This window comes from Amblyomma americanum, chromosome 11 (assembly GCF_052857255.1).
Source record: "Amblyomma americanum isolate KBUSLIRL-KWMA chromosome 11, ASM5285725v1, whole genome shotgun sequence".
NCBI classification, from domain to species: domain Eukaryota; kingdom Metazoa; phylum Arthropoda; class Arachnida; order Ixodida; family Ixodidae; genus Amblyomma; species Amblyomma americanum.
In genome coordinates, this window is record NC_135507.1 from 3,246,500 (window position 1) to 3,258,452 (window position 11,953).

At 45.6% G+C, this 11,953-nt stretch overlaps 1 protein-coding gene across 1 annotated transcript in view; it reads right to left on the bottom strand.

Annotated features, from left to right (window-relative positions):
• LOC144111001 (QRFP-like peptide receptor) overlaps nucleotides 1-11,254 on the bottom strand; it is a 131,400-nt gene extending 120,146 nt beyond the window's left edge. The window contains exon 1 of the mRNA XM_077644084.1: nucleotides 11,078-11,254. The gene's annotated coding sequence lies outside the window, so the exon portion shown is untranslated. The remainder of the gene's footprint in view (nucleotides 1-11,077) is intronic.
• Nucleotides 11,255-11,953: the final 699 nt, after the last annotated feature.

Here is an 11,953-nt window from a genome sequence, read left to right on the forward strand (position 1 = left end):
TACTTAACATTCAAAGACGGCTGCGAGTCCTCGTACCACTACTAGCGCAGTGGTTAAGCGATGTGCCGCTGCACTGGCAGGCGCGACGCTTCTCCGAACGTACCCGAGCTTACCTGTTTTACTACCTGAGCTTATTCGAGCAACTCGGGTAAGCGCGAGTAGTAAAACGGGTAAGAGCCCGACCACGACAGCCGTGTTTCGATGGAGGCGAAACGCTACGGCGCCCGTGTGGTTTGCGATGTCGGCGCACGTTAAAGATACCCAGGTGGTTGAAATTATTCCGGAGCCCTGCACTACGGCACCTCTTTCTTCCTTTCTTCTTTCACTCCCTCCTTTATCCCTTTCCTTACAGCGCGGTTGAGGTGTCCATCGAGATGCGAGACAGATACTGCGCCCCTTCCTTTCCCCAGAAACAATTTTCAATTTTCAGTTTAGTAACTCGGGTTGCTAGGCAGCGGCACGAGATTGAAAGAGCGTATGCACGTAAGGTGACAATATTAATGGTCGGTGTTGGCGGGCGTATGAGTGCTTTCGCGCTAAAATAACAAAGCCATTAGGTTCTTGTTTTCCGAGGAGATTGTCAGCAACAAAATGCTCAGCCAGATGTAAGCACCTCAAGAAATACGGCACGGTAAAATGAATAGCCCCATGAAAATGAACACTGCTCAACGGAATTCAGAATGATAGTACATCGTAGTACATCGCCAAACACAAACAGGAGCGGCATAGGCTTCAAAACAAGAAACTTTCGCAGTCACGAAAAATACTTTTACGTGGTAAACAATACAGGCAGCAGCGAGTTTTAAATGTAAGCGTCAACAGCCTCCTCACTATCAAAACCCAGCCTGTAAGACACCAAGGCACTTAGCGTTAACCACTAATGATCTGTACAGAAGACGTGAGCAAAAAACAATTGAGCCTATGCCGCGTTAGAGGCGTCAGCAACTACAATAACAAAAACAAAAATATATGACGAATCAGGGGTTAATGGCTGATTGAGAGTTAATTACGTGTTTTTCGTCGTGTTCAACTATACTGCCGATAACCACATCCCACGAGGAACATAATGACCAACCCCCAATTCATCCAACCCTCTCTCTCCTCCTGCTCCGGCTTTCTTCTTTCAGCTAAAACGTTGCACTGCCCAGAAATTGGCATTTTGGACGCAATGCACGTGGGTGCGGCCAGGCCTTGGCAGCGGCAAGTATTATATAGCACCCTCGCAGGCAGGTCATCCCTCCTTTACCGGTAACGATGATGAAGCGCCGATGGCGAGGACCTCGCGGTTGCTTGCTTCCGGTGGTAAATTACTCGACCACCGAACGCCGCAGCAACGTTTGAGTATGCCTGCGCTTTGCCGCGCAGGTGTGTGTGCGCGTATAAGGCAACGAACGTACGAGGGAGCGCCTGAGGGCAGGCTTATTCCCGGCGATTAAGGGAAGCCAACCCTTGATGGATGCTCTATGGATGCCCACACCCTCCCTATCTATCCACGCAAGCCAGAGTTGTTTCTCGACTCCTTTCCCGCTTTTCTCACGCAACATTAACTCTCGATGATGTGATGGGCTCGTAGCCTCGTTGCTCAAGAAGCAGCGGACGCCTGTCGTCTATCCTGACCATAAGGCCGCTGGGGAAGTCGCCGGCGATTCGAGGAGAGAGCGTCAGGCCCCATGTTTCTTGGGTGGCAACAAAAACAAAGCAAAAAACCAGCCTTAGTGTATTGCCTGCTTCCCTTGCGAGCTCACTGCCCCGTGTTGTTGTTGTTCCTGCTGCTATTTTTGTTATTTCTGTTGCCAACGTTGTTGTTGCTGTTGTCTCGGCAGTGACTTAAGATAATAGAGCGCCACGCGGGGGCTGTGTACGCCGGCACTGTCGTTTTAGTCGAGAGCGCGGGTAATTTTTCACAAATTCATCAGAACTCACGTCCTCCCCTCCCCCTCCTTCGTTTATCCGTCCTTTTAGAGCAAAGTTTGATCCTGCAAATGCGTAACTTTGTGGAAAGACTCTCTCGATAAATGAGCCGGTTCAGATTACTGGGGAGGAACGGTGTTTTATTGTTTTATTTTTCTTTTGTTCTTGTTTCTTCTCTTTTTGGCAATAAAAAAAAACTTAGCAAAGGCCGCAGGATGCCGGTAATTCGGTGTTTCGCTTCCTAGTGCTCTCGAATTAAAGGTAACGAAAATAACAAGGAACAAAAGAGGCGCATAAAACGAGGGAAATCATATTATTATTTTTTGTTATTCTTTCTGGGCTGTGTACTTGCGCTAGAAATGCTCCTGTCGTACTATTTGCAAACTGCACTCTCGGATCTGCTCGGACCTTGCTTCCTGCTGTATGTCATAAATAAATAAATAAATCACTACTCAATTTTTTTTTTCCGGAAGGTTCGCATTAAGCGTCGACCTTCAGCCAAAGGACGATTGAACTTCCTTTCAGAAAATGATTCTAGCTTAATACTGCAATGCTTTACTATCACTTCCCGCTGTCGTTTTGCGCTTAAAATTTATAAACATTCCTAATCCTGATCTCAGAGTGCTTTCAGGGTCCCAGGTAAAGCGAAAAGAAGTAAAATTATCCCTGTTCGAGAATTAACGAATTTAAAGTGAACAGGAAAGTAAAAGGGAAAGCCAATTTTAGAGCGGCATCCGCGACTAATACCTGAGAGAGGACTGAAGTTTTTTGCGTCTAAATTGCCGTTCAAATGTTAGCGAGGCAGTAAAGTTCAAAACATAATCGCGCTTAAAAGATAGTTTCTTCCGAGGCTATTCTCGCGCTTCTAAACAATCATATCAAAAGTTATTCGTGATGTGTTTCATTTGGCCATATGTACTTATTATTATTGCCTATGCAGGATCAATTCACAGCGAGAAGTTCAGGAAATATGTGAAGTTTCTCACCATCCTTTCGCTTCGATTTACGTCGAAGTACTGGATTATGTATGGAACAGCTAACTACTGCTAGGTGTTTCGTTTTTGTTGTTAGTAGTTAGTTGTTGGTGGTGCACGTGAGCGAATACCTATAGGCGTCCGTACACATGCACCTTGTGATAGCGCGAGATGCAGAGAAAAGGGAAATAATGCATGCGAGGGTACAATGTTGCGTGTGCAGACTGAGTGCGGGCGTTACTAAAAGAGGAGGAGCTTTCAAGTGGGCGGCGGTTTTATTCTTTCAAGATCTTGCCCGCAATCACTTCGCCTTAATGGCACTGAAGGATGAGTGTCTTTTCTAGCACCACACGAGGCAACGTCGGAACCGCATCACTCCTTAAATAGAAGGCAGATTGCGAAAATTAGCCGCACAGCTTGAGTGCATGCTTTCCGCTGTGTGCGGTCATGTGGGCCGCGTGTCAGCTCGCACTCGCGGAAATCCACCGAACGTTAGGCAGGGTAACTGCCGACTTCTGCTCTACTTAAAGGGGAGAGAAGGGTACGGAAGGACCAAGGAAGAGCTGTAATAAATTCACCCTTCTCATCGCGCGGACTCGGAGATAAGAGCAAACCAGTGCGTTGCAACGGGTCTTGCAGAACTTTAGGATCGCCAACTGCAGACGTCCTCGAAACACACGAAGCGCGTATATGATCAGAGTCCTGATGTTGTGACGGCTTCCAGAAGCTTCGCTCCCTCTAAGCCTGCCTGTTTTCTCTGTGCATTCCCCACAAGTCATCTCGAACCGCTCCATCTTCTTCAATACTTCCGGGTAAATAGCCCAACTGATTCAGCCTAGCGCTCCTTGAGGCGCCCTCCGTTTGTTCCCTGTGGAGTTCCCCGCAATGTCTGAAGCGAAGCGAGGAGGCCACAGCTCGGGGTCGCCGTCATCATACTTTAAGATGACTGCTCCGTCCCCCTCACACCTGTGACACAAATGGGAAAACAAAAGACGATCGCCGGCGGACGCGGACAAATCCACAGCCCGAGCGCAATCTATTTCTCGGTGGGAGAGCGCGCAGCGCCTCTGACGGCGAAGTAAGCAACAAGAAGACGCTTAAAGTCGGCCACGGGGTGAGACGGCTGTCACGGGACGCGTCAGTCGCCGCATCGTTTGTGCCGGGAGGAGAAGGGGGAGAGGAGAGTGGGTGGAAGAGAAACTTCCCACTTGGATTCGCGCCAAGCCTTGTACGAAAACGCAAGCAGGTGGAGAGAATTTACGGGAGTAAATATAAGAGCCAAAAAGGTCGACAGAAGGATCTGTACTCAGAGGGAGGCTGAAGACAGGCGGTCTGGAAAGTTCTTCTGGCCGCACGGATTGACGTAGCCAAAGACGTTACGACGCGACCGGCGTCGGCTGTCGTCGCGGGAAAAGGTCCAGATGCCGGGGGGTTCGCTGCGAGCATTCGCACCTGTCCCCGAGCGCACACGCCGCGTTCGTATACGGGATGCGTCGTCGAGGCACGCTGCTCACCGACGTCGCGGTGTGTCAAGCTTGTCTCGCGATGGGTCGTTGTTTGTTGTCCGCCAGAAGCGAGGCGACAGGGAAAAACTGTTACCTGTTCGCGAAAAGGCAGTTTTTCCAAATTGACCTAGAAATTCTCGAGGCTTGGAAGCTAACGAAAGGGCTTGAAATTATAGTCAGAAGAGCTGATAATTTGGCTAGTTGGCATATCATCTTTAGGGGTTTGGAAAGTGCTAATTGTTGTCAGTAGCGCTCCGTCATGTGTGTGTGTGTGTGTGTGTGTGTGTGTGTGTGTGTGTGTGTGTGTGTGTGTGTGTGTGTGTGTGTGTGTGTGTGTGTGTGTGTGTGTGTGTGTGTGTGTGTGTGTGTGTGTGTGCGCACGCACGCACGCACGCACGCACGCACGCACGCACGCATGTCCGTTCCTGTGCACAGTTAGCGCTTTCCAAAATAGTAAACATTGAATTTGTATCGTGAGAGAACAGCGAGCTGAGGAAAGTACACTGGTAGGGCTAACGCTAACAGACAGAAAGATAGGAAGAGTTATAAGATAGTTTTAGCATAGCGGAGACTTACTAGCGTAGACGTATACCGGATGTCTCGCATACACTAGCGCAGTGGCCTGGCAAGTGACAAATGGAGCTTCTGAACGTCCTCAACAGGCATCCGGTAATACGGTAGATATCTATTCTAATACGGCTCCACTATGCTAAAACTATATTAAAGAACGAAGTGGAATTTACGACTTTCTAGCGCTATACATGAGAAAGAAATAGGCCTTGGCGGAACGTGCAATGTTAAGAACAGGTAATGAATGGTCTATCCGGATAACCGAGTACAGGGCAAGCAAAAAGTAACGAGGGGGAGTAGAGTCATCATGAAATGAGATTAGATCAGAAAATTTTCTTGGCAACATATCTGCGATTGTTGGACAAGCCTAATTAGATGTCAAAGGAAGAGGCCTTCCTCCTTCACTGAACGGAGCTTATTGGAGTCAGGGTATTCTTCTCCATGGACTCGCACTTCTCTCCTCGGGTGAGAAACGAATGATATTAATGCCGTCCTTTTGTATTAAAAGTATTTTTGGCGATATGCAAAGTATCTTCGGTGATATATATAGTTTTGAGCACTAAAGTGGTTGGATGGCGAAAGTTGTTATTAGATACCGTGGACGGAGATCTCGGGTGGTAAGAGAAACATTTCTGCTATGACTACGCTCCGCTTACGTGTTCCATCGTCAAGCGTAACAAAAACGAAGCTAATTGAATTCCTAACGAACAAAAATACCGCAAAAGCATACGGTTGCTTTGCTGGCTACTTACTGATAAGCGGATTCCGGTAGATTGTCTTCGTCGAAAGTGATGTGATTAAGTGCTGTACGTGTGAGTTATCTGTGTCAAGGACATCAAGAAAAGCAGCCCGAAAGCAGACTTGCGCAACGTGGAATGACGAAGGTTGAGCACTGAGGCGATGAAAGCGCTCAGGGCAGTTAGTCACGTAACTGTAATCCCTCGTGTGACATAATAACTGGCACTTAGATCAGCGTGCCTTTTTCCTTTCACACGGGCCTTGCTACCGGTAACTCAGGATTGAAATCGAAGCCAGCTTCATCAGCGTTAAACCTAGCCGCAGGCGAGGTAGTACAAGATAAAGGAATAGCTTGACTGTTGACCCTGTCGATGGTGGCCCCCTCATTTCTTGGCTTCCTTTATCTCCCGACCTCCCTTACTGCCTTAATCCCCATCGAGTCTAAATGACGCGCCTCCCGCGTTTGCATCCTTTGTCTCATGAATTCCCTTCGTGTGGAACCGCCTCAACAGTCTTTTTTCCCTCTTCCTGCTTCTTTTCCTCTCTCTATTTCTTTTACGGATGAAACTGGGGAGACGACGTTTCTCCGTTATGCAGATTCTTACTCTGTTTAATAAAGGCGGGGTTGAATGCGCGAACGTTCGACGCTTTTTGTGTTTGAGAATTTCACAGCAAAGCTGCGCAAATTGCGTACTGTAGGTTCCAACAGAAACAGATTTAATCCGGAAGGTGAATGTGAGTGAAGCGATAATGTCCCGTGTTTCCTTCTTTTTTTCATTCGTGGGTAATCAAACTTGTCTTACCGGCTCCTCCTGACGTCAAATAGGACTGTCACGGTTATCGAGGGAAGGTGCCGTAGTGGAGGGCTCCCGAATATTTTCGACCACCCGGGGGTCTTTAACGTGCACTGACATCGCACAGCACACGGGCGCCTTTGCGCTTCGCCTCCATCGATATGCTGTCGCCGCGGTCGGGTTCGAACTCGGGAACTACGGCTCAGTAGCCGAGCGCCCTAACCACTTAGCCACCGCGGCGGGACGATGCTTGCTTGAGTTTTCTGAAAATGGCAGGTAAAAGCATCGGGCACTCAAATACTGATACTCGAATACTGGCACTCGAATACTTGCTTATGCATTCATCCATGCTCATCTTAATTACAGTTCATTATCCTGGGCCAACACGTAACAGCCATCTGTCATCTCTGTGGCATCAACAAAAACAATCTGTTTGAATAATCACCTTTGGCTCACACACCGCATTAAGTGAACCAATTTACTGGGGACTTAATATTCGGCCTTTCTTGCGCGCACTGCAATTGAAACTTTTATTATTAATTTCTCGCGCCCGTCATAAAAGCATCACCATCCCTAACGTTTCCAAATCATAGCTGTCTAATGGCAATGTTACTAGATTTTATGAATTCCGTAACCTCCTACTTTCGAAAATCAAAACAAATTACAGCAAGCAATCGAATTTACTTTCTGGCATCACTGTTTGGAATTCGCTACCCACATTCATCAAATCATCGCGTTCAGAGCATTCATTTTACAATAGCTTAAAAAAACCTGTTTGCTAATTACCTAACGTTGCTATTTCCTTGAGCCCTCTTTGTAATGAGTGCTATATTTAACTTCTGTGGTTGTGCATACGTGTTGCCTCTTGTTTTAAAATGTTTTATTTTTTAGTAGTAAACATACACGATATTGCTTGCTTGTCGCACGTGAGCAAATTTCATTGAGTGTATTAAACACCTGTCATACTTGCATGCATTTAAAACTTGCACTTAATAACTGGAGGTCCCCCTGACTGTTTTTACTTTGGTACCTCCTTGTGCACTAATGACTTTTATGTATTTCATATCTGCACTTATTCGACAAATAAACATGAAACTTTTAATGCTAAAAATTAAGGGCAATCTAACAAGCTGTACATGAGAAGAACAGCCAGCCCAGAAAAGAAAAAAAAGATATCAACATATTCTCACCAACTACCACCCAGTTGCGACGTGGATGCAGTCAAAAAGCACAGCAGGCTAATGGCTGACTTGAGTGCAAAGTTATCTTTTCCTGACATTCTCTCCTGGCAGCTGAGGGTGTTTCTTTTATCTCGTTGAACGAAAGGCCAATGTTATTCAATAATTTCTCTGTATTTCTTAGTTGCTAAGCATTTGCCGAGGCGACGCTCGCTGCCGAGTCTCTTTTGCTACAGGCATGCCCAAAACGGAAACAGCCTTCGGGCTTTTGCATTTTTCCTCTCCTCTTGGTTGCAATAACGTTTCACCATCACAAAGATGAAAGTGACAACATGCCCTCAAGTCGCTTGAATTACAATATCAAGGGCTGCAACATCTCCGTTACAACAACATCTTAGTTACAAGTCATCTCAGTTACGTCGTCAGGTTGTGCATGGCCAGGAATGTTTAGGACGTGCCCAACTTTTTCGAAGCGCGCTTTTCAAAAGGCCCCACTGTAAGTTGCTGAGCATAAGAAATCCCGTTTGGTACAAGTACACATCACGGCGCTTCTGTTAGAGGCTGAGTTTGGAAAAAAAGGTGTGAAAAGGAAGCTCATTTGCGCTCGTTGCTCGGGGGCATCCCGCATGCGTCTTTGGAACGAGTTTCAGCCAAAGGATGACTTGTTTAGCTGGGTATACACAGCCGCACCGCACTATATTCTCTCCGTCAGTTTGTGTGAATGATACAGTTACCTGGATCCCGCGTTTATTTTTTTCAATTTTTGACGCGATCGGTGGAAATGAATGCACGCCATCCTGCGTGTAGCATACAAAAGCAAATAAGACCTACTGGGGCGAGAAATCGGAATGAATGTGTCTCGACTCGGAGCGGTAATTATTTTCTTAAACATTGGTGTTTCAATAAACCGGTTAAATTTTATTGCATGCGGCAGGCGTAATAAATACTCATCATCAGTTTGTGTTATGCCATATCGGAACCAAAATACTCATAACGGTCGTAAAACCTCTTTGGTAGCTCTTTCAATTTATTCCGAGCATATTGTTCGTTTGTTTTGTGTGTGTGTGTGTGTGTGTGTGTGTGTGTGTGTGTGTGTGTGTGTGTGTGTGTGTGTGTGTGTGTGTGTGTGTGTGTGTGTGTGTGTGTGTGTGTGTGTGTGTGTGTGTGTGTGTGTGTGTGTGTGTGTGTGTGTGTGTGTGTGTTATGCAATATCAAACTCTAGTATTCATAAGAGGTCTCATGCCATTTTGTAGCGCTGTTATGGTGTCATATATATTTACGTTATTAACAAGTAAACTAGCGATCAATCAATTATTTTTTTAGAAAGGAAGCTGGATAGTATTCTAGGCTAAAAGCTGCTCAAGCAGCTTGACTGGGGACCAAGAGACCACTACATGACAGGAGCAGTCAGATAGAAGTAGCAGTAGCAGCCAGACAGAAGGCACAGCTACAGGATATAGCATCAATAATCTTCAAACAATAAGGTGAAAAACAGTTTGAACCATCTAATTAACATTGGACATGACAAAGGGAAACAATTGAATCAAAAGTCTAGTAATTACATCCTAAAACATTAAACACACACAAGACAGCATAATGCTTATTTGACTTCCAAACGCAAACACCTGAGCTCTCTTGGATTCCAGCCCATTATGTGCATGAATTTGTTAAGCATTACGAAAGTATATGAGCCAAAGATTGGTGTTTGTAAAATGTACAGAAACGTAGAATTTAAATTTACATACATCAAGATTTCTAGTGGGTATATTAGTGCTTCGGTGCTTAAACCAGCCAATATGGCTGAGTGGTAAGTAGCTGTGGGAGAGAAAAAAATAGAATATATTTAGTAAGCGGAATTAAAAAAAAGTGTTTTATTTTCAAATAACCTAAAAACATTAGTATTAGCGTCCATAGATTTCATATTTCCAACATGGCGAATTAGTAGTTTCTGAATCGTGAGAAGTCTATGTAAATTTCCTTTCGTAGTTGTACGCCGAACTAAGGTGCCATAAAAAAAATTAGTATCACTCGAAAGCACCTGCCAAAGAAATTGCTCGCTCAGTATATCCATATGAAATTAAAAAATAAAAACGTCCAGAACTTTACGCCAATGTGCAAAGGGAACCTAACGTGCCATCCCTCTTCTACTAGCTCAGCACGTGAAGTGCAATTTTGTTTTTCTTATTGCGTGTACTGAAAATTTATGATGTAACGCTTTTAACGTAGAGGGAGGTACCAGTAGCAATGACTGCGAACTGCCTAAAAATGCCATTTAGTAAGTAATAACAACCGCCGACAACAACGGCAAACGATCATGAAGTCGGTATGCCAAGGTGCGAAAAAAAAAAACTACGCAGAGGAGCCATGTCCGCGAAAAGAAAACAAAATTTTCTATGTAATATATATCTGAGAGCTGAGGAGCACCTCCGAACACTTCATCTTGGTAGTTTTTAAAATAAATCTTGTCAATTCATGTATGCTATTTGTTCATGTTAGTGCAGTTCACGAGACGGTGTTATATTAACGTTGCTTAAAATTCTTAATCACATATGAAATACGGCGATATCCCACAGACTGCGGAAGAATGTGAAGAAAAAATAGCAATTAATGTGCATGTCTATAAACACACGAAGAAGAACGTTCTTTCATATATCATTGCGGTTTATGAAGCCATTCTCTTTTTTATCACTAAAAATAGAGACGATCGAGTATTGACTGCTCGCTGGGTGGGAGCTCCGCTGGATCGTGTGTTAGGTCAACATTTTTTTTTTCGTTTTTATCAGAATAAATAGTTTCTCAGGCAAAAATACAAAGCTTGTTCTTGTAGCAGTATTTAAAACAAAGTTGTTTGTTTCTGTAGAAACAAAGATCAGAGTGTGGAACCAAAGTTGCTGTTGTTTGTTTTTCTTTCGCGGCTCTCCAGTGGTGAACATCCTTAAGCAGCTACCGAATAGTCTTATTTCCACGACCGGTCAAAATATAATGGCTTTGTGCCAAATTTCTTCTCCAGCTCTCAAGTCGTACTCACTGACGTCAAAGCGAAGTCGTTGTTTTGTGCTTTGACTCGTGTCCGGCTGGTTTGAAGTATTCAAGCAAGGCTACAGTAAAGTCGTAACTGGGCTTCTGTTTGGCACTTGTCCGGGGCGCGTTGAAGACGTTCAGCTTGTGACTTTCGTGTTTACACCGTCTAGAACGCACGACCGAGTGTTAACAGCAGCGGAACTCCGAGTCTTCGTAATACTCAAAACAAAAATTAAACAGTTCTCCAAATTCATGAACGACGTCCAACTCCCGTTCATCGCAGATAGACTAAAATTTCTGTTTTACGGCAAGTCTTGTGTCGTGGTGTTCCTTCGACAGCGCTGAAACAAAACTCTGGAAAAACAAGTCGTGAAGTGCGCACTCACCGCCTTCCGAAGCTCCACCTGAAGGCCGGTCTGTCGCTCCACAGTCGTCGAGGGAGGTTAGGGGTAAACGAACAGTAGCCTGTAGCGCGCGCGCGCTCGCTAGCGCCACTCCCGAAATCCGTGCGCGTTTCCCGGAGTCCGTCAGCGGGTGTGTGCGGGCGACGGGCGGCTCGAAGCGCGTCTGCCGGGGCGATGGAGCGCCGCTCAGCGGCCCCCGCGGGCATCGGGCGCGCGCGCTAACGCGTGCATTCCCCCCGTCCACCACCGCCACGCACAAGTAGGCGGCGGGACGTTGACAACCGCTCTTGTCATGTACGCAGGACGATCGAAAGCGCGAATTGAGAAAAAATCGAAAACACCCAAATTTTTTTATGGAGTATGTCAAAAGAACAAAAGACTTCTGTGTACCTTAGCTGCTTCAGTGGTTCTGTAGCTGTAATGCTCAGCTGCTTACCCGAAAGACACGGGTTCGATCCAGGCCATGGCGGTCGCATTTCGATGCACACGAATTCCTGGAGACTCGGTTACTGCGCGATGTGAGTGCACGTTAAAAAGCTCCGGGTGGTCTAAATTATGCGGAGTACTCCACTACGACGTCCCTCATAGCCTGAGTCGCTTTCGGACGTTAAACCCCATAAAACCAATTTCTATGTACCTTATTACTTCACTATACTTTCTTCTGTCCCTAGAAAAAATTTTCACGGGCAAAGCAAAATAACTGATTACTAAATAGTTTTTTTCTGAACGGGAACAGCCAAGTAATAGGTTTGGGTGCTCTTTAATTCTTTGTCTTGCGTTCTTTTTTATGTCATGTGTAAATGAAGAGCTCGTACCTTAAATGTTATTTGAGTGGAGTTGTGTATGCTGAAATAAGAT